This window comes from Hippichthys cyanospilos, chromosome 7 (assembly GCF_059441005.1).
Source record: "Hippichthys cyanospilos isolate Australia breed blue-spotted pipefish chromosome 7, RoL_Hcya_1.0, whole genome shotgun sequence".
NCBI classification, from domain to species: Eukaryota; Metazoa; Chordata; class Actinopteri; order Syngnathiformes; family Syngnathidae; genus Hippichthys; species Hippichthys cyanospilos.
The window spans coordinates 11,368,671-11,391,041 of NC_142375.1; the positions used below are offsets into that span (position 1 = coordinate 11,368,671).

The following is a 22,371-nucleotide window of genomic DNA, read 5'->3' on the forward strand; positions in this document are numbered from 1 at the left end:
GACTCCATCCCAGAGACCTGCTGGAGCAAATCAATGGCGGCCACAATGAGTGCCACCATTTTGCTGGCTGCTGCCCAGCGCCAAAGAGAAAAGGCTAAAGAGCGCATGCACACTGCCTGCAGTGAGCGACAACACAACACAACGCAAACCAACACCAAAGCGAACGTATCAGCACACTCCAGAACATGCGCAGAAATTTGTGAAGCGAACACGCGCTGCTTGTGTGGTGGCTTCTGTGGACATGCGCGGCCCGTCTGGAGTGAGCGGGCTTATCACAAACTGCCATGCTGTGCCTATGCGTGCGTGAGTGATGGTGTGTGTGTGTGTGTGTGTGTGTGTGTGTGTGTGTGGATGCCAATACAGCGGTTGACAGTTTGAAATATGCGGCTTTGCAATTCTCATTCGGATGATTGTTCTCTTTTATGTAGTCGAGCAGGCAGCATACGTTAAGCTCGCCTGCAAAATAAATCCCCACCACCGCCGCTAACACACACACAATTACACAAACAAACGCATTATCGTACATCGTGTCACTTGTTGTCACAGAGACACACACATATGCTGCTGGCGTGGCAGACTGGTTTCTAATCGGCGAATCATCATATCAGCCAAGAAATGTCAGATTAGGTTATAATCCTGCGTTTTAGTGCCCTTAACTTGGCGTTGACGATAGATACCTTATTGTGCCTGTCCAAAAAAACAGACACACTACAGATGTAGTTGATGGGAGCGCACACGCACAGCATTAGACGCAAGCAGTTCATTGTGAACCTGAATCGAAGCAGCGAAGCAACAACTCAAGGCCAATTATATTTATATAATGAAGCCATTTGATGACGAGGAGCAGCTTAATAAACTCTCTTGGTGCTCCAAACTGCTTCACATGAAAGCAATATTTTAATTGAGCTTTTTCCAATTTTAGGGAAACACCAAAAGAGCTGACGTAGAGGAGTTTGTTTTGGGCCTTTTTCTTTTTTGTTTGTTCGACACTCACTTGTGTGTTGTTGTCAAGGGGGTCACGATTTACACCATTGACAAGACACAACCATTACCTATTTGAAGACACAAAATCCTCCACAGTTTATTGACGTCCAAGCCGAGACGGAGTCTGTAACTCTAGGACACAACCTTGTTATTTTCAATAATCTATTAAAGGAGCTTCTTGTGGGAGGCACGGGGGAGGCCGGCAGTTTGTGAGATGTCTCGTCGCTTTAGTGGAGACATTCTGAGGATGTGCACTGAAAAGCGATGCTGATCCTTTGACCAAGGAGGGGGGTGGCAGTGTATTAAATGACGGTTCAAATTTAATATCGGGAGACCTGCTGAGGCACTTCCTGTGTCTGAGGGCTGTCCACGAATGGAGTGGTTGCTGAGTCGAGGGCTTTGGGATACATTAGAGAGTGTGCAAAGAATGGAGGAGAGAACAGATATGGTATCATAATGCAATAGGTGTCTAGTTTTTGTCTTCATTTCCTGCAATTCCACATTTCCCTACTGACGGGTTGTCAGCTCATCTTAATAGTCAAACATTAGAGCACTACTCTAAAAAAGACACTAACATAGAAACCGTCTCATATAATCAGCATTTGTAAGGACCATAATTTAGGTCATATATAACATAATTTTCAAAGTATATAAACGACACAAGGTTTTTGGGACGGTCATACTGTATTAGCAACACTAGTAATTCAGTAAATCGCAACGATGAAAAAACAAAGACATGACATGCTGTAAGTATAAAGACTTTACATGTTACAGGGGTATAATTTGCTGTAGTCCTAAACAATTGCAGCTGTGCAAATGGTGTGTAAAGTTATCACAATAAACACATAAGTAATTAAATAGATAAATAAATAAATAAATAAATAAATAAATAAATAAATAAATGCCTTAAATACAATATAAGGGCAGTTCTATCTCTGTCACTGCGTTGCACTGACCTATTTTTAAAGTTGATTTACCTGACTTGGTCTACTTTTTTCCCAATCCTGTTGGGGGGAATGCATTTTTTTCAGCAGTCTCAACTGTCTGTTAACTGCACTTGGATATTGTTTGGTGTTGCAACAAAACATAATAGAATCGCTAAGATTAAGCACAACTTCTTATGGAATGCTTTTAACTTTCTTTGTAGCTTGTAGTTCAACCTCATAAAGCCTGCTTTAGGGGCAATTGCTGTCCATGTAAACATAGCCAGTGAAAATTCTAACAACACATTCTTCTATTACGCTCATCGAACCTGGCAGCATCCACACTAAACACACAAAATCCCAAAGATCCTGCAGGACATTTCAGGTCAGGTTTGAATTCAAGCCTGTGGCATTCTCTCTTGCGAGGTCAGAGCACGTTTAGCAATTTGAAATGTTTGGTGCTTGTAAAGAGATTATTCATCCACATGGGGGCTACACAAAGACACACACACACACGTATGCACACATGCACCCCCCCCACACACGCGCGCACAAACGTGCACACACACATGCAGACACACACAATCTTGCACAGCCCACATGGCACAGCAATACTTAGCATTCTGTAAACCTTTAAACCTCATCTAAGGTCTGTCTTTACCATGATTGTTACACAGAAAAAGCCCTCACACAATCCTGACTCACGGTGAATGATGAGGGAAATGGCAGACATACACACACTCATGCGCACACGGGCACAGACTGACACACACATTTAATCCCAGGTGCCTTAGGGACTCTGAGGGGAATGAAGGGGCAGCACATAATTCCTGAACACGAACAAGAGGAAATGGGATTTGCGCGGCCAAACTCTCGGTCCCCCAAAGAGAGGGCGAAAGCAAGCGAATGACAACAGGACGAAGGATAAAGAGCAGGACAAAAGAAATGTGGAAGCTCATCAGTCTTATCCTGATTGCGTTGGTGAAAAACAAATAAAATACACAATCAAAGTCAATAATTACAAATTTCTAACCGGGGCCGCTAATCCTAAACACGCAGATTAATTAAACTTGGAGGAGGAGGATTGGTGGCAGCCATTTTGAGGCCTTCGGGTGTGAATGGGGAGTTTGTGCAAGAGGAGGCGAGGGCTGAAGCTCCGCCACGGCGGAGGCAGGCTCCCGCTGAGGACGCAGAGCAAACACTCTCCGCTCATATAATGGACTGGAAAATTCCTGGCCGTAGCCTGGAGTAGCCATCCATGAACCCTCCATAAAAACGTCAGTTCTGCTTTTCCATCGCTGATTGATACAAGATAACAGTCTTTCATATCCTTCCATCTTCAAAAGCGCCTACCTCACAAGGGCCGCGAGTTAAACTGAAGCCAATCCCAGTTGACTTCGAATTCGAGGTGAGGTCCGCGGTGAAATGGTCACTGACAAATTCTGTCATATTCGACTCATATGAAAAAGCTTTGGGATGTGGCCATTTTCCCCCAGTTGGATCTTCAGCATTTGGGAGTAAAAACTTCCAAAAGTTCCAGCCCAGCAAAAATAGTTCTTTGACGTTTGGATACGTCAATGGCAAGGAATGACTTAATAGAAATGAGATAATATATTATCACTATTCGAGTCTCGCTGCACTCTAAAAACAAGCTACAGGTAATTCAGCTTGCTGTATATTATTCAAGGATTTCCCCCAGAAAATTTGCTAAGCGTGGGGTCAGGCACAGACTGGGAAAAAAATTGCCTCCGTGAGTGTGGTGTGAAGGAGAGGGATGACAATTGACATCCAGCGATTACTATTCACTCTTCATTGATTTGTGAAGGGAATGTGCATAGCTGCTGGCGATTATTTGTTTCGGGGGGAGGGGGATGGGTCAGGAGTGGGGCTTGTCTTTAGTGGAACTTTAATCCAATGTGATTGATATTGCCTAGTAATGTTGGTTCGTGCATGAGTTTAATTAAGTGAACCGTAAAGAATGTAAATCTGCAAACTTATCCTCCTGTTAATGGGAAAGCGTTTGAGCCCAGTCAAATATTGGAAATTGCGGTTTTACTCTTGTCCGGTGCATCACAGAAAACTAATAAGGAAACTTACAAAAAAAAAAAAGAAAACTGAGAATTTCACACCAAAACAGTTATCTCCTGAGCGGAGGTGAAAAAAAGCAAAGTTTAACTCCGTTTTAAGGAGGTTATTTTGAGATACAGCCTTAAGGAGGATTTGGCAGGCAAGTAGGCCGCAAGTTGCCAGGATCCAGCTGTGCTGCTCCTTGATAGGAAGTCGAGCAGCTAGGAGCACAGGAGGCGCAGCGATACTATCGATTTACCAGACAGCCAGAAGGGAAGGGAGGGCGGCTTCCGATGTGTCTCGGCATCCCCTTCATCTGCCCGTCATATCACTCCAGCCGTTGCCTTTTTTTTTCCCTCCAAGTACAGTTTGACATGGAGAATGGTTAAGAAAAATCTGCACGTAGTTTTGTGCCAGCTGTGCTATCTGTAGCCATGTTAAAGGTAAAGAGGTTTTTCTTTTTGTTGAGGCAGTGAAAACGGACACATAGTAAGGAGCAAGCAACAAATGAAACATGTTATATTTGTAACTAATGTCTACAACAAACGATGGCCTGTGGGACACCTATGGTCCACAAGATTTAAACATTATTAACAGTCCTGTCCATTAATGATTGCATTAATTTAGTTTTGTTTCCCTAAAAAACAGTTGATTAAAATGTGAGTTTTTGCTTCATAATTTCTTTCATTATATTTGAGTTAACGGATTTATTGTAGATAGAAAAAAAAACATATTGTACTCGAAAAATAATCAATCTTCGTGTACAATTAACCAGTAGTGAACGGTGAGTTTCAGACAAGGGATTTTAATTAGTTCTGTAAGCAGATCTAATATCTTTGTGTTTTTCTAAATATTTATTTTGGAAAACAATGATTACTATGACCTGTTATAGACCCGAAAAGTCTCATTTGAACCATAAACAATTTACATTCATTTTGAAATATCTTGTTGTTGAAGAAGTGTCTGGCAATATATTTTTTAACAATCTGATTCAGCATTTTTGGTGAAAAGATTCAACAGATTACTTAATAGCTTTGACCTAGAATCATTATTTTAGTATTAAAATACATGGCACTGTTCTGGTTGACTATTTACTTTTTGAAAATGCTGCTTCCAGATGCACAAATATTGTTTTGAGGCAGGCAGGTATTTTCAGCTGTTTGACTTTAAATGACTGTTGCACAGTAAAGACATGCTGCCACCACATTTTTATATTCATTATTATTATTACATGTGCTTCATGTGGCTGCTCTGCATAGCTGGCTCTCTCCCAGAAAATGAATGGAAACGGTATGAAGATCAGACAGAAATTATGGAAGGAGAGATTCAGTGTTTTTTTTTTTTTTCTTTAATGGCGGATTCTCTTACGAGCCAGCCCAATCAGAGCAATCCAGGCACAGCCACAACAATTCCATTTTCCAAGCCTACTGCTTAAACTCACTCTGGCACACATAATCTGAGCCAAACACGTTGTGCCTTTCTGCAAAGATTAACACTTTCCCACCTCGATATGCCTTTTGAGTCCACTTTAACGTTCGTCCGCGGCCTTAATTATCATCACTGCGCTGTCTCCTGCTCATCCACGCTGCACTGCTCCAGCCTCAATCCCTCCGGCACGCATCATGGTTTTACATAGCAAACTCGCCGCCAGACCACAAAGTCTTATTTTCCCTCCGCTCCAACTTCTTTTTCTTCTGCTTCTCATCCATCCTTTGCCACTGTATGCTGTAATCTGCTCCGGAGGGGGGCTTAGTGGTGGCACAGCTGCAGGACTTCTACATCACTTCTTGCTCCCTTTCGACAACGCTCACCGGACAACTCTTTAGGTATGACTGCTCAACATAAGGAGATTGGAAGCATGAAATTCTGACCCATTTTTGATAAGCTTGTTAGGCAATATGCAGCGGAGAAACTATTTTTAAAAACACCCAGTAGGCTGCACTGCAAATTACAACAATGAAACTACATGCCTTAAAATCGATGTTTGTACAGGTGATACATTTGTAAGGTAGAAACTTATATTAAAAAAAAAAACAATAGCATCACTCAAACGGAAATGTAGAATTACTGGTCTGCTTCAGCTCAATTCTCATGTTCCCTTACCATAAACCAGGTGTGTCAAACTCACATTGTAGTCATGGTTTCTCTCGGATGGCCATTATGACTTTAAACAAATCAATGTATAAACCCCTCAGGCCAAACCCTCATAAGTCACATTTTGGTGAATTGCATCTTCAAAGTGCTGCACTATAAGTGAGGTAATTTTGCCAATTATTGACCAATGTAAAGTGTTGAAAATCGTTTGCTCCCTTTCACAAAGCAATGCTGATGTTTGAACGAACTTGCCATTTTTAGAGTCTGCTGAAAAAAGGAAGCTTCTGCTAGGCACCAGAGGAATACAATAGCATAATAGCAAAAATGTTTGTTAGGGGTGTTCTGGATCCAATATTTTTCCCGTTCACGGGCCACAAGAAATTATGCGGTGGGCCAGATCTGGCCCCCAGGCCGTAAATTGCCAAGTTTGCTCGGAAGTGCCTCGATGAAAAATCTGGTAAGTCGAGCAATCAAGTACTGCGCTAGACAATGGAAAAATGTCATTTAAAAACAAACAAAAGAAAGCTTATTCAAGTTACTGACAATATGCACTCTTGTATAAAATCCTACTAAATGACTTGTGAAGACAGGCCCTGCTATTGAATATTATTAATTTAATTCTTAATCATCGCTCTCCCTTCAGGGTACAACGTCTATGATGTCTGGAAAATTGCTGACACAGTCTGCTTTAGCCTATAGATCCACTGATAAGACTGTCATGCAGCATTGAGCGCAATGTTTGAACAGACAGAATATTTAATGCTGTTCACTTGACTTGGCGGCCATCAACGTCTTTGTGATTTAATCCTCTTATGATGGCCTTTGGCACCGAGCAGTCCCAAAATAAATGTGCATTTTATTGTTCTTTGAAGACTTACTTGAGTTTTTCTATGGTCCAGTGGAACCCTTTATTTGAAAGTTTGTAAATATCACAGTAGCAAATCCAAGTAAATAGTTATTGGAGGGACGTCTGCTTTCTGACTAGTGTTGTAGCGACAACCAAGTTGCCAGAGGCTAAAAGCAATCTCTTCCATTTCCTTGTCTCCTTTGTGCTTGTCTTTTTTTATTCTGTGGACCTGACATTTTTAAAAGTTGGTATAATCTTGCCAAACATGAACTTACTTATAGTCCAGGAGAGCCTTTAAAAAGTGCTCATTTGATGCCGGCAACGACAAAATACCAAGTGGGTGCCCTTGGGCAACATGGCGGGCCATGCGTATCAAACTTACGCCTTCAATGATGTCCGACTCGAATAAATACCCCTCAGAAGCACACATAGGCATTACTGGGCTACACAGGATATTTCCGGAGCATTTGAAAGTCAATAAATCCGCATCAGCAATTAAAACTTATCATTTAATGTGCCAAAACTTAGAATAAGTCATAATAATTTAAAATTATTTGTCCATGAACTTTTATGATGTCCACCAAGAGCTGGCAAGTTTTAACAAAATTGTATGCTAAATTATGAATTGCAGTTTGATATAAGAACATCATTTTATATCTTTACCATTTATTGAATATGAATCAAAAACATATTAAAAATGAAAAATAAAAATAAATTGAGTATCCAATCCAATCACATTTCAACATGAGGCTTCTAGATGGCCACCTTGTGACCGGATTAGCTATTGCAACTGTCCCTAATTTAAACGCAACGCCTTTGGTATTTCATTGTTTGTTGATTGTTTGTTGTATGATGTAATGTTAATTAACTCAATATAATATTAGAAGGCTTTATAAATAACATTATGTTTCTGTGCAATGCTTAATTGAGTCCCACTCTACCTCAAAGTTTATCATATCCTTTCTTGGCGCACATCTTTGTTTGTTTCAGGCAACAGCTTGCTGGCCCGCTTTGTGTGTTCCCTAGTTTAGACTGCTGGTCTGGCTTGTGAGAACCGAAGTGACTGTCACTATAATTACCATGGCGACTCATAACACAAGTGACCTCAATGTCACCTCCCCTAAATTGACACAGAACTTGGTGAAATGACACAACACTTACGATACATATACGCACACATGTGGAAGCATCGCATCATGCATCCCTGCACTAAAATATGTAAAAAAGCGCTGACACACTTATATACACACACCTACACACACACACAGCTGGGTCTGTAGACACTGGCATCCATCACATCTTGTGAAACCTAATCTCTCCGAAAGGAGGAACAGCTGCATTGGCACGCACATGTGTGCACGCGCATACACACACATGCGCGGGGCAGTAGCTCAGCGAAAGATCAGCTGGGGTAAAGCAAGAACTTGTCCCAGATCGACATATGACAAAGCACCTCTTGACCTGGGAGTCGCTAGCAGGCCTCGTAAAACAAGTTGTAGTCTCCTTGCTTAAAGAGACATGTCCATCTAAGGGAGAGTAACACTTTTACAAACTATCTGGTTTGCCAAACCAAGGAGCACTTCAAATGACAATTTATTGTTCCACAAATTGAAGCTGCATGAGGATAACTCTGATGCTATTAGAGAAACTGCATACATTAATTTGTGTTTTTGCCCCAAGGGACCCTTACATTCATTTTTGAAGTTTGTAAATCACTGCTCAGATTCCTTTGTCTGAGAGGCATCTTTGTCTGGTGGGTCCATCTCTATTTAAAACCCCTTTTATATAATCCGAAGACACATTCTTGAACCTTACATTATTGTGAGTCGCCGTAAAATTGTCCCAACTTAACTAACAAACCAGATACACGAATGTATGACAACAAACATAAACCAAAGCACAAGAAGAAATAATTTGTGCATTATTGTGAATAGTCGTTTTACAATGTTTGTGTCTGCTGAAACTGTACATCCAATATTTGGAAACCCTGTTTAGAAGGATATGACTAGTTCAGGTTTGCCATGGAAATGCCAAATAACCAACATGCCTGAATGTACTGTAGGGTTACACTTAATGCGATTTAGGATTCCGTACGACACCACCCAAATGTGTGTTTCATTATACAGGAAATCCATTAGTTGTAAAATCATTTGCATAAACACGCTAGAACATTCATCACTCTCTTTCTGCTGTATATACATACATTACGAACAGTATACACCTGTATAGTATATGCGCTGTGTAATGTAAGCTCTCACTCACATCTGCCTCACATACTTGAGCCTAATTGCTGCAAAAGTACTTGCATGACTGATTGCCAGCGAGCGAGGCCTGTAATGCCGCCATAATGTTGAAGCGAGACTGCTGACGACCGTTGAATACACATCCACACAACCCACTATAGCACATTACAGCCACTCAGTGATGATGTTGGCAAGGGCGGCCATATAATGTAAATAATACAAATGTAGACGCCATGAATTGCCTTGAGAGCAAACTCCACCTGCTAGGTGAGACCGAATCATGAAATCAGATAATATGTGCACGATGTGCCTCATCAACTGTAATCATGGTGTTATAATTTGATTGGAAAGAGGTCGGTGGAGGAAAATACTCCCCAGTAATCCACTGTATCTTCCTGAGCCTAAATTGTTCATGCAAATTTGCACACATTCGTTTACGTTGTTATTGAATTCGCATAACTCCAAAATAGTCTGAAGATCAAGAGCTAGGAGATCTCGGAAAAGCCCCCTGAGTAAGAAGACGGGCACCAACCAAAAAACAAGCATTCATCAGTCATCAGAACCATTAGGCTGTAAAAGCCTATTTGTAGAGTCGTACTGGAACAACAGGACATGCAGCATGACAGTCAATTGGACACGAGTGCAAAATAACATTTTGACTGTGCGCTACTGTTGATGTCAACATCTTCATCCTTCAACACGCAACTACTGATGGTGGAAGAGCGATCCTACACGGCCGAACGCCAATTCCCGTGAGAGGAATTAACACATCAGTCACAAGGATTCTGACTGTTGCAAAACAACCTGAAGAGAAAAGCTGAGGTGTCAGTCATCAGAGGACTGGGACGCGCCACTGATTGGATGCGTGCCGTTACGTTGAGCCGGTTTTTGGCAGAAGTTGATACGAAACAATTCTACGCATAAAAAGGGACTCACCATAGCAGCATCTTGCCTGTGGATATGTGTCAATGGAAAAGTCAGCGTTGAGCAGACTGAAGCTCTCCGTCCGTCTCCGGTCTTGTGTTAACATCCACCGTGGCTGCAGCCGCTCTGCCCGAATGATCCAGCCCGCGCGTCTTTTCCCTCCCTCCCAAGCTGACTCTCTCCTCCCACTCACTCCCTCTCTCTCTCTTCCTCAGTCTCGCGCTCAATCATGCTCTCTCTCGCTCCAATAATTTCCTGCCCAGTGTGAACACAACTCAGGAAAGGCAGATGCCGTATTGACGGTTTGCTGAAGTGAAGATGCTGCATGTAGATGTTGTGTACCGTCCACTTCTTTGTGTGTGTGTGTGTGTGTGTGTGTGTGTGTGTGTGTGTATGTGTGTGTTCTGTCGGAAGCCACAGAGACTCTCCACCAGCCTTCCTTTGTCACTGTTACTTTCTCAACATAGCGGGTCCTATGAATTTATTCATTTCCAAACCCTTGCTATATACTGTATATATATATATATATATATATATATATATATATATATATATATATATATATATATATATATATATATATATATATATATATATATATATATATATATATATATATATATATATATATATATATATATATATAGCATATGCTAATGTTTATTTGTATAAGTTCCAATTTGTTCCAATTTGTTTGACAACACAAAAAGGTTCCAACAATGAGGAAAGGTAATAAGCTAGTAAAGGGATTCTAAACTTATTTAGCCATTTTCAGCAGTTAAAAGTTAATAGTTTTTTTTTTTGATTAATTGATTAGACAATTAACTTTTATATACAATGAATACCTTAAAAATGTCACTTGTTGACTGAAAATATGTGCTTAGGGCTCAATTTACGACCAATTAAACTCAGCTTGTGAATGTCCCAGGACTAAACCCAGAAAATAGGATATCAAATTTAATGCTGTCAAAAGATTTAAAGCATTGATTAATTTATCAAAATTCGTCATCTCTTTTCAATCTAACCAAAGAATATCAGAGAAAACTCCTTAACCTTGAAATATAGCCTTTTTTTTCAAACAGACTTTGTTAGATGGAGTAATAACCAATTACGTTCTGTTGTATTTGAAACTAGTACCAAGTACAATGTTTAGTTTTCAACATCAGGGGTAATGGTGCTGTTTTCATTTGTCAATTGCCAAATAATTAGAAAATAATATTAAAATAAAACATCTGAAATTTGTCAATCAACAATTATTTGAAATGTTATTTATTTTAATAGGATGCAAGGATCTTCTTCTTTCAGAATGTTCTGAACTCATGTTTCCACATCAGTTGCAATGAATATTGCGAGGAGATATTCTATGTGAATGTAGGTAGTTCCTGAAGTCTTATCTTTCTTTAGCATGCAAACTAGTTGAGAATAAATTATTAAGCAATTATTTAGGACACTATAACACTTCAATTCCTTGAAGATATGATCAGGTAGGTTGTATGCAATAGACACTATTTTTAATGATCAAGGAATGGATTACTGAGCCCATCTGTGATGTCATGACCCTGGTATACAGGGTACAACAGAGTGGAAAGTGGGAGCTGCCCTATCTGTTGTATTTACATAAATACAGCCAGAGACAAAATCAATCATTGATGATTTTGCTCTGTTATTTTCCAGATTGCTTCATGGGACCCACAAATGATTTTGTTTCTAGGCCAGTCTTGGAACTAATTTCATTGTTTGTAAAAGAGAATTTTTAGCCCTAATTGTTTATTTTTCTTCTCCTCAGGGTGTAAATAGTCAGTAAGGAAGTCACGACACGCGCTTATTAGTGCTTCTTTTGTTTAGTGACAAGTGATTCTCTAAGTGCGCAAACTGACTCAAACTTGTTCAAGAGCACTGAGCATAGACGTAGATATCGTAACTAAATTCGATGCAATGTATTGGGCCACATAGCTAAATATTGGCCCATGTAGTGGTTAAAAAAATAGTATCGAAACGTTGTGTGTTTTGTTAACAGGGGGGAACAAATTGATAATTCGTCAAATTACTTGGCCATTGTCAGTCACAATGAATGTCGATCGCATGTCATGAATAAAAAGCACGTGGCTATAGGTGCCATCGTGAGCTTAAAAAAGGCAAAAAAAAAAAGTGGTGCACAAAAACAAAAATACACATAACGAAGCTAAAACTAAAACGTATAACATAGACATATTCTTTCATCCAGGTTAGGTCGATTGCAGTGTCCCGCTCTCTAACGTTCTGCCAGGGTCGCTCTGTTCAATATATTTATAAACCACAATATTAAGATTGGAGGTATGCAAAAATCCTTGGTTACAAGTAGCAATTCTCTCAAGCAGCTCTGTGCATGTTTGTGCGCCTGCACTTGAGTTTGGAAAAAATAGCTCAGAGCTGATCACCATGTTTCTACCCCTCTAGTTCTTTTTTTTTTTTTTTTGGTGAGTTTTGCAACAACTGCCCTATGCTTTCCTAGTATTCTTTCCTAGTATTCTTCTTTTTGGAGCATTCGCAGCCTATTGTGTGGCTAAAAACACAAACACATAACTCGACCCGGCAATCCACTGAAAAACGTTCATTTTTATGGCCATGTTGCAAAACCACTAATGCGAAGTTCACCCCATCAGACCCTCTTAGCTGCTCTGAGCATTTAAAAGAGAATTTGTAATTTGATGTCATGACTTGGCTTTGCATATATGCGTTGATTAGTCAAACAAGAAACGCGTGTTGAAATCTGATGCATCAGTCACTTGTATGTACAGTATTCATCTGTATGCCAAAGAGCTCACTTCAAAGATCTGTTATCCTGGCAGTGCAGCTTTGTGGGTAGTTTTATCAAATGAGTGATACAGGGAATGACAGCACATCATTTTCAGGGCATTGAGGATAACTAACAACAGTTGGGGTGAGCAACATTGAGACCACAAACTTCTGAAGCCACCACATTTTGTGAGCGCCTGAACAGGACTGTTTGCATAAGGGATAAATGGGAGCTGGAATTTTAAACAAAACAATGTTTCTGCACAAGACGACATCTAAAGTGACACACATGAATGCCATGCACACACTAACACACATACACACACTGACTAATCTGGGTGTGCTGACCTTGAACACCAAATATAATCAGTGGTGCAGCAGATTCCCATTAGAGCGATGTAAATGAGATGGAGGAGCATAAATGCGCTTTTGTTGCAGAAACTCTTCAGCTCAGTGGATACAAGATAACGCAACCTCGGGCTGGACCGCACACACAGGCTCACACACGCACAAACACACACGCACACTCATGGTCAGTCTTGCAAGTCCTCACACAATGGAGAAAAAAGACAGTAAACCCACTGTAAGTGAAGGTGTTATCAGCACTTTTTGAATAGAAGCAATAAGCTGCAATGGAAATTACAATAACCGTGGGCAAAAAAAAGACAAAATACAGTACTGTGCATGCAAAAAGTCCACAAAGTGGGTTACAATGTTGGTAAACATTTAAGGTTGGAAAATGAAAAATTATCACAAAGTCATTGCATCCATGGCGACTAAGAAAACCATATTTCATATCACTGCATTTCTGTAAATAGCGAGCACTGAACTGCAAATGCCTTTATGTTTTTGAACTCAGTTTTTTTTCTTTGCAAGTCTCGACAAACTACACATGGTAAATCTCTGTGCTTTAATTAATCTCAGACTGTTTATGCGCTGTTTTGGTTATTAAGAGTTCAAGGGCTCAACCCTATTAATGTCTCAGAATGAATTATATCTATTAACTGAGATACAGATACACTTCCAAACCTTTTATTCCCTAACGTGGTGGAAAAATGGAGGCATATGTTTGAGGGAGGCATATGTTATCCTTAAAGGGGACATATAATGAAAAAGTGACTAATTTGCTCGATTAGAACTATCTGGCTTTTTGATATGACTGCCTCATGATCAGATGTGACATCACACAACCAAGTAATTTTTTTGTGAGCTGCTTTATTATGCTTTATTATGCTAAAATGCGCCCCAAATCGCCATATGGACATCTAAATGAGTGAAAAGACCATTGATGCTTTGGTTGACTTTAAGAAGGCTGTTACAGCATTTCATTGGGGGTGTTTGAAGGTTCAATAAGGGTCCAATTAGCAAAAGTTCGATAGCTCTAAATAGAGAACTGAAAGAGTTAGCAAATTCATGATCCTTGGTATTTTTGACCAAAGCACATCAAATACATTTGACTGAATTTGTGATTATAACGCATATGCCTCCCTAAAGTGGCTGACATGCAGAGACTAACTCAGGCATGACATGGGGAATGCTGGGTGTCCATTTATGCATCCCAACTGTAGCTGTCCATCATGTCATCTAAAAAGAGGCTTACATTAGCTTATATCATCTAAACACAAAGTGTGATGAGCAAAGAGTTGATTATATATTTTAACACATTTTGGGCTGCCCTCTAACAAGTTTAGCTGGGGTGCAGACGCAGCAGTTTGTGCAGAAGGACAATGCATTGGAGCAGCGTAAAAAGAAAACACTTTGAAGAAAGTAACAATTAAGTTGTAACCTTTTCTAAAAAGTAAACTCAGCTTTGGGATTTTTTTTTTTAGACCAAGGTTAGGGTACCAGCACAATAATTCGCCTTTGAGTAATCACCAATACAAAGTACTGATACCTCTTGTACTTTAGATGTATCAAACTGAATTGACCTTTTTGACTAAAATTGTCACAGAAAACCTTTCTTTCTGACCCAGATGATTCACCAGTAATGCTGTACTCTAGCAGCATCTACTGGCAAGGAGGACCTCATGAATCAGAAGTATTGTTGATTCAATTTGTCCGCTTCTTCAAGGTTTTAAAATGTAGATTGCCACGTGAAAGTGAAGAGTGTGTGCTACTGAAGCTACGAAACAGTCGCATGGTGACTCATCATGTCTTCCATCCGCTTTTCTCAGTCAGCCCCGCTGCCTGCTCTCCAGGAACGATGTCACTTTGTGAGACGCCTCGACTAGCTATAAGAATTGGTGCAGATCTGGGTCCCAACTTGGAATTCGTCCAGTATGTCTAATGCGGCAGGCGGGACGGTGGAACTGTGGTTATCACGTCCGCCTTACAGTTGAGGGTGCCGATTTCAATTCCAGCTGGTTCCGGCCCTCCCGTGTGGAGTCTGCATGTTCTCCCCATGCCTGTGTGGGTTCTCTATGGATTACTCCCACTTTCCAAAAACATTCATGGATGGTGTATTGGACACTATAAGTTGTCCTTAGGTGTGACTGGGTTTTTGAATGGTTGTTTGTCCTTGTGTGCGCTGCAATTGTCTGGCAAACATGTTTTTTTTTTTTTTTTTTTTTTTTAAGAATTGGAATCCAAAAATACTAGGGACCTGAATGGGAAAAACAAAACAAAACTCTTTACTGAAATGATGACGAAACCTAATAATAAATAATAGTATAGATTTTTGAAAACATGTTCAATTGACAACATTGTGAGATAGGAGGTATTGGCTCAACATTAGCGATATGCAGGACCATTACTGATTCCGGCAGGGCTATAACAATTTGGGCCCACCTCCTGGAAGGCAACGAATAACCCTATCAACGAATCATGAAGATATGGAATCTAAGGATACTAGACCTTTGCAACTCTACAGTGCCCCCTGGTGGACAACTAGGAATTTTCACAGCGGTTCACAAGGGCCACTCAAGGACCGCACACATGAATATATTGGTAATCCTTAATTATATTTCAAACTCAAAATGAGTATTTTTTTTTTACTTATAATGCATAATACAACTGTAAAATGTTCAAAGATACACAGAGATGTGCACAATTTCAATCACGCACAAGCATGCACACACTTAGCCGCAGTGAAAAGATAATAACTCAGCACATTAGAGATAAGGGTCTGGCTATCAAGATAACTTCAGTGGATGAAATAGGGCATGGCACTATATTTGATGGGCCTCCTTGCAAGAGCCCCCACAATGCACCACAGGCACGGTGAGGCATTGCCATGTTTATCATATAGACCTCTACTAAATACTAACTGTGCCTTTTCATCAGACATCACGTCAGTCAATTCACACACCTGACTGTGAAAACACAAATCTACTCTTCTGAGCAGCTCTCCATCACATAATCAAGGATATTCCTGATGAATATTTATCAACGTACTGGTTCAGTATTCAAAGGTTTTGCCCGCTCTGCAGCTGCTTGTAACAAATGGAACCTCAAAGACACACACATACACACACAAACTAGCTTTACACACTCCCTCAAGGCACACCACACATACCATCAACCAACTCATTTATCAGCTGTCAGCGGTTGCAGTCATGCATGAACTGCATTTTCCTGACATTTCTAGTCAACACACTAAGCTAGCTCACTTAATCAACGTCTGTTAAAGACTGAATCACACACTTGCTATCACACAATGAGCTTCAACTTGACACGTGGCCCTAATAATTGGCTTGATGATTGGACAAAAAAAACAGCTCAAAACCAAGATTATCCCGGTTAAACCTCGACGTATTGTCACCGTACCTTGAGAGCTTCTCTAGTAGTCATATTTCCTACAGTGCATGTCCGCACCTATGCTACTTTGTGGCAACACAAAATAAAATCCTGGATTGTTTTAATAAGCACAAACTGCAAGGGCACTCAAACAACGACAAGAAGATTAACAAAATGTTTATAAAAGACAGGAAGGCCTGGTTTGTTGTGTCACCTTGAAAGTTCAGCTTGTGACTTACGAGGAAGGCGCAGAGTGGAATGGCCATTAAAGCCCTGCCATTTGAATTAATGTCAGTATCATAGCTACAGCCGCAGCGCCTTCCATTTGCAGAGTCACAACTCGTCTGGACCGCTGACGGTTAATGAGTAATAGCGCTGCCAAAATCTGGACGCTCCACCCTCCATAAAAAACTTCAGAACTACGTCCAAGAACATCCATTCACTGTACACTTTCTTGTACACTTTAAACCTGCAAGATTTCTGTTGAAGTCATAATTGAAAACAGTAACGCATCTGTGACGGAAGAAGCATTTGTAACTAAGGGCAACAAAGTGGGGAAGTTATGTAACCAAAGTTGTAAATTCATGAAGATGTGACGTTAGGGAAATGAAGTTCTACATTTACAAGAATAAATTCAAATTATTGGAGAAGTCATTCTATTATATGAGTAAATTGAAGCTTTGACAAGTGAATGCCAAACTTCCACCGCAAATCTTGACAAGTGCAGCAGCAGCTGTCTCTCAGCAGAGACCTTCCGCATTCAAATTTTTGTCAGGAAATATAGTTACGTACAGTATATATTACTTGAATGGACTTCAGGTTGATGATTGAACAAACCCCATAAAAAATGCAATTTCCTTGATGTCACTTGTCATAATCTTCATCATTTCTCATCTTAAAATAGGGATAGCTTTGCATATTACTTTTTTTTTAAATACAAAATACAAATTTACTCATGTTGTTTTCTTCTTAGTAAGGCCCTCAGACATATTTGTCCTAACAATATGGCTCATAAAACCAAAATAAACGAGACAACAACACAATTACGTATTTGTTAAGGTTCTGCTTTGCAGCACACAAAGCCTTCCTTATGTGACGTCCCTATTGTGCCATTAATAGAGACCACTTTTGACTCTGGTTGTAAACATCTGCGTACCACACTCAAACTTGCACTGGATTAGCTGCAGAGAAAAAGTATAATTGTGATCCTTTGAAAACACAAATTGATCAATTCACCAAAGCCGGCACTCAAGCCTGTCATTTTATCTTATAAAAGTGTTGTAATCTTCATTGTTTGAGTGATTTTCTTTTTGTAAACACAATATGAAACGCGCTCGGCTGGGCTGGATGGTGTTGTAACCACCGCAGAATGTAAAGCAGCACTGCAAAGCAACTGTCAGGGATGAGCTGTGATACGCACTTTAATCATGTCCAAGAGATAGATCCATTGTGTCAGAGCTACACAAGGCAGGAAGGTATGGCCCAGGTGTGTGTGTATGTTTGTTTGTGTATATGTATGCATTTGTATTTATTTGTGACAAAGGACTGAAAATGAGAGAGACGGAGAGGGGGGAAAAGAGGGAATAGGCTTTTATTAAAAACCATGAGGGGACCACAGAATTATGAGAATCCAGCCTGTTTTTTTTTTTTTTTTTTTTCAGATGGAGAAAATTACATTCGGGCAGATTGAGCTTGTTACAAAGTAGAAATATATGCATGCTGATGTTTGCATATTCACAGTAGCACCTATTCGCTATTGAAAAAAGACCACATTTGCAGACTGTAGGCACGCACACACTCACACTCACACTGTATGAACAAAGGCAAGTCTGTCCATGTGTGTGTTGGAGAAGAATGAAAATGCAGAGTCAGAAGGAGGAAAATGTGACGAAAAAGAAGTGAGGGACCTGCCATGTCAAAGTTGGCAAAAGATGAAGAAAAGTATAAAAACAACAAGCATGAGTAGAAAATGAATCATTCCTCATTTGATACATGACTGTAGCTGGCATTTCACAGGAATTTATAGAACAAATAAAACATTAGCTTAGAGCAGAACTGAACTTTACTCCAGTTACACCTGCAGTGATCCTTGGATGATGACCACACTCAACATGCTACTGCTATAACGATTTCCACACTTTTGGGCACATTATTTCCACAAGAGGGGTTTCATTTATGGTCCCTGCCCCAAAAACTCAGCTAATAACAGTGTGAGGAAAGTGATGCTATTCAATTTGGAATTCAAATAGTTTGGAGAAAAGAACAAAACCTCAGAATTTGACCGGCAATCATCAGAGGCTTGGGACAAGATGTCAGTTTAGAACATGTGTTGACTGAGCTCAACACATGTTCTACATTTTCCTTTCTGTGGTAACAAAACAAAGAACCAGACGATTTCTAAGAATAGAATACATTGTACAACTGAAGCAAGTGTGCGTAGATCCTTTATTCAAAACTAACAAAAACAAAAATCAGGATGTATAAACATGTATACCTTCTATCAAATAATAGATATACAGTTAAATGAAAAATAACTATTAACAAGCCTGCAAATTGCGGCCACACTAGGAAGATCACTGATTCTGCCATTGCATTTTCAATATGGGTTGCAAGTTGTTTTATAGATATCATTTAGACAAGTATCAGTCTCCCATGGGTCCACTAATAGCCATTAACCAGCAACAGCTACAGTATGAGGGCACTATACAGTCTGCTTTACTGTTTCATTGTTGCAGCATCTAAAGCAGTGCCAATGTTTTGTCATTTCTATGGGCCAATGTCAGCAGGCAATTTTGGCCCTGGCTCCCGTCGCCTTGTGCAGACGTGCTCCTGGGGCTTCAGAATGATTGCTGAAGCCGGAAACTATAGTTGAGTATCCACCTCTGGAAATAAGACCATCTCTTTTTTGCAGATGAGCAAACACAAGGAACGTGAAGGGACCAACCTGAGGCAGCTGAGAGGGACCCGTGTTTACCTTGCTAAAGTTAGCTTAGCATTTCTAGTGCTGCTAATATGTAGAAGGAAAATCGCAAGTCATTTCGAATGACTGCAAATCGTTAGGGTGAGATACGTTACTGCAGATCCCACCGAAAAGAGTCGTTCTTTTATTCATGAATGTTGCCCCAATGATCTTTATAGGACAAAATTGTTTCCAAAATCCAAAGAAATTGTACCAGCATGTGGAAAAATTGTTGCTAAATCTTCAAGGTTGAACTGTATTTTTTCTCTAAATTCAGACACCGCGGCTTAAGTTTTGCATGAAGCCTCCATCCCTCTAAAAGGACAGCGTTCAATTGAAAGTTGGGAGGAATTGGTGTCATCAAGTTCCCTGGCAAAACGACAGCCCATTACCCAGGGCTGCTGACTCCCTCCAAAACGGTGATGAGTGACAAGCTGAGCAGTGACCATATTAGTGAAGAAGTGCACAGCTGCATTTGGTCACGCCGCATGATACAAACCTCCATTCTAATGCTTACAGCGCATGCGTATCTTATTTTGACTTAAAAGGAACCATGACGGGGATGTAAACCGAAAAGCCAAGTGCACTTCGGATCGGCTAATTCTTCAAAATGGGTATTTTGCATGCGTGCAGACATATTCACACAAGTCCCCGCAAAGTGGCAGCGACTGTGATTGGTTTCCGCTGCCAACCCACAATAGCCAATTATGTGTTATTATACACCACAGCAACTCTTGTGGCCTGTATGCCTCGTGTATGTGTGTATATGTGTATACGTGGGTGATTTTGTGGCCGTGATTGGCAAATTGCTGGCTATGTATTACAACGCGCTGAAAGAAGAGGAGGAAATATGTCGATGAGTTGTAGGAGTCCAGGAAGAAACGCGTAGGGTGAATTTAAAAAAATAAAAATAAAAAGGACATGAAGAGACTGATTGTATTTGACAGTGGTAGAAAAGACGACCTCATGGGGAGCCGCAGACCTCCAGTGAGTTGCGTGCTGATGACAGATGTCTGGTGGCCCGAGACATGCGAGATGCAGCCAAGCCGAAGCGGAGCTCACCACAGACTGAGGAACTCAGTCAGCGAATGACTGGTGTTCCATCATGGATGAGCAGGATATGACTGAGTGCTATGCGGCTGGATTCTCAAACACCATATCAAAGAGACTGCAACGCACCACGGTGGTCAAAAGCACACAAAGGATCTCATATACTGCAAAATGTCAGCCTGATTGAAAGCGCCACATTGTGAATAACAACACAAGTCTATGACAACAAACCGCAGCAAGGCTGAAACATCCTTATTAACATTTCAGCAGAGATCTAACGAAAAACGTCCAGAACACAGAACAAGACTGAGCACGCAAACAATTCTTTATACTATACCGCTTGGCAAAAAATGTTGATTTTTGACATAACTTCTTGTTCGATATCCGTCAGTTTTTATCCACATGACCGAACATTGTAAAGTTAGAGTGAAATTTTAGCTTACGCTAAAGCCCAGTTGACATATTTCCCCGTTATTGAATTGTAAACCTCAGAGAACATATTATGGCGGTGATCGTTCATTTCTGAACTGGTGATCTCACCGGTGATCAATATACCTAATACCTGTTTGTAAATGTTTTGTGAATGTAACATTTCAGTGGATGTTACGTTGCTTGTTATATGTCACATATCAGAACTCAACGACAAGTTTAGGAATCTTTTACTTAACATAACAAGGACAAATATGTAAACACTGGTTTGCTCAAAAAAAGTTTAGATTAACAAGTGTGAATGTAAAGAAATGATAGGCCCTCACATTTTCACCATTCCTAAATCTGGCCCTCAATGTAAAATGTTTGGCCATCCCGGACTAACACTATGGATGTCCACAGGTGTAAAAATGCAACTACAAGCCAAACACTGACGCATCCAAGTACAGTGTGGATTTATATACAGTACTGACATTATATATGCTCTGCGGTTTCCACACTATTTCTCATTCAATAGCTTGCCATAGTGTGGAGAAACCTTTGACTGGTAATGCACTATAACATCAGCCTCAACAAGAGGCAGGTCATCAAATGTTCAGCAATTAAATTGGTGAACACATTTAACACAGTAATAGATTTTTCTTATACCATATTTACAAGAAACATTTTTCTTTCCTCTTTCCATTTTAAATGTCATTATGTCATCAAGACATGCAAATCCATCCTGACTTATGTACATTCATAATACTTGTCCAGTTTTTATGTTTATGAAGAATGACACTGATCTGTCTCGGCCTGATTTACAGCTATGGGATGCTTCCGTAATCCTCACCCTAATCCATCGCCCCTGTTTGTGTGTGTGTGTATGTGTGTAGCGTGTGTGTGTGTGTGTATGTGGAGGGGGGGCTATTTAAGCTTCCAGTGGGCCTCTTTCCCACAACGTCCCTTCTACATACATGTAATACCATAGATACCCTTCAACACAATGGCCTGGTGCTATCAATAGTTAGTAGACACATAATAGTAGATATTAAATGCTCAGTCAGAGGAAGAAGGAGAATTCCAGAAGAAATTGAAAGGTTTTGGACGGATAAATGATGAAGCAAAAAAAAAACAAAACAAATCTGTTTTTATGTACCACTGTGGGAAATAATTTATTATTTATCATCTGGAGAATGGATGACAAGTGAGAATTTGTACACTGGCTTTTTTTTATGGCCAACTGTAGATTTATGTAGTGTCTTATAGGACAGCCTAAGTCAAAACCCACTTTGTTCATTTTATTAGTGAGGTAGTGTGCCTATTTTGGCAGTAACTAGCAGTGGAACACCTGTAAAAACC

The 22,371-nt window shown here is 40.2% G+C and overlaps 1 protein-coding gene across 3 annotated transcripts in view; it reads right to left on the reverse strand.

Moving 5' to 3' along the window:
* LOC148421057 (receptor-type tyrosine-protein phosphatase delta-like) overlaps positions 1-22,371 on the reverse strand; it is a 183,574-nt gene that overhangs the window by 90,844 nt on the left and 70,359 nt on the right. The gene's annotated exons all lie outside the window — the stretch shown is intronic.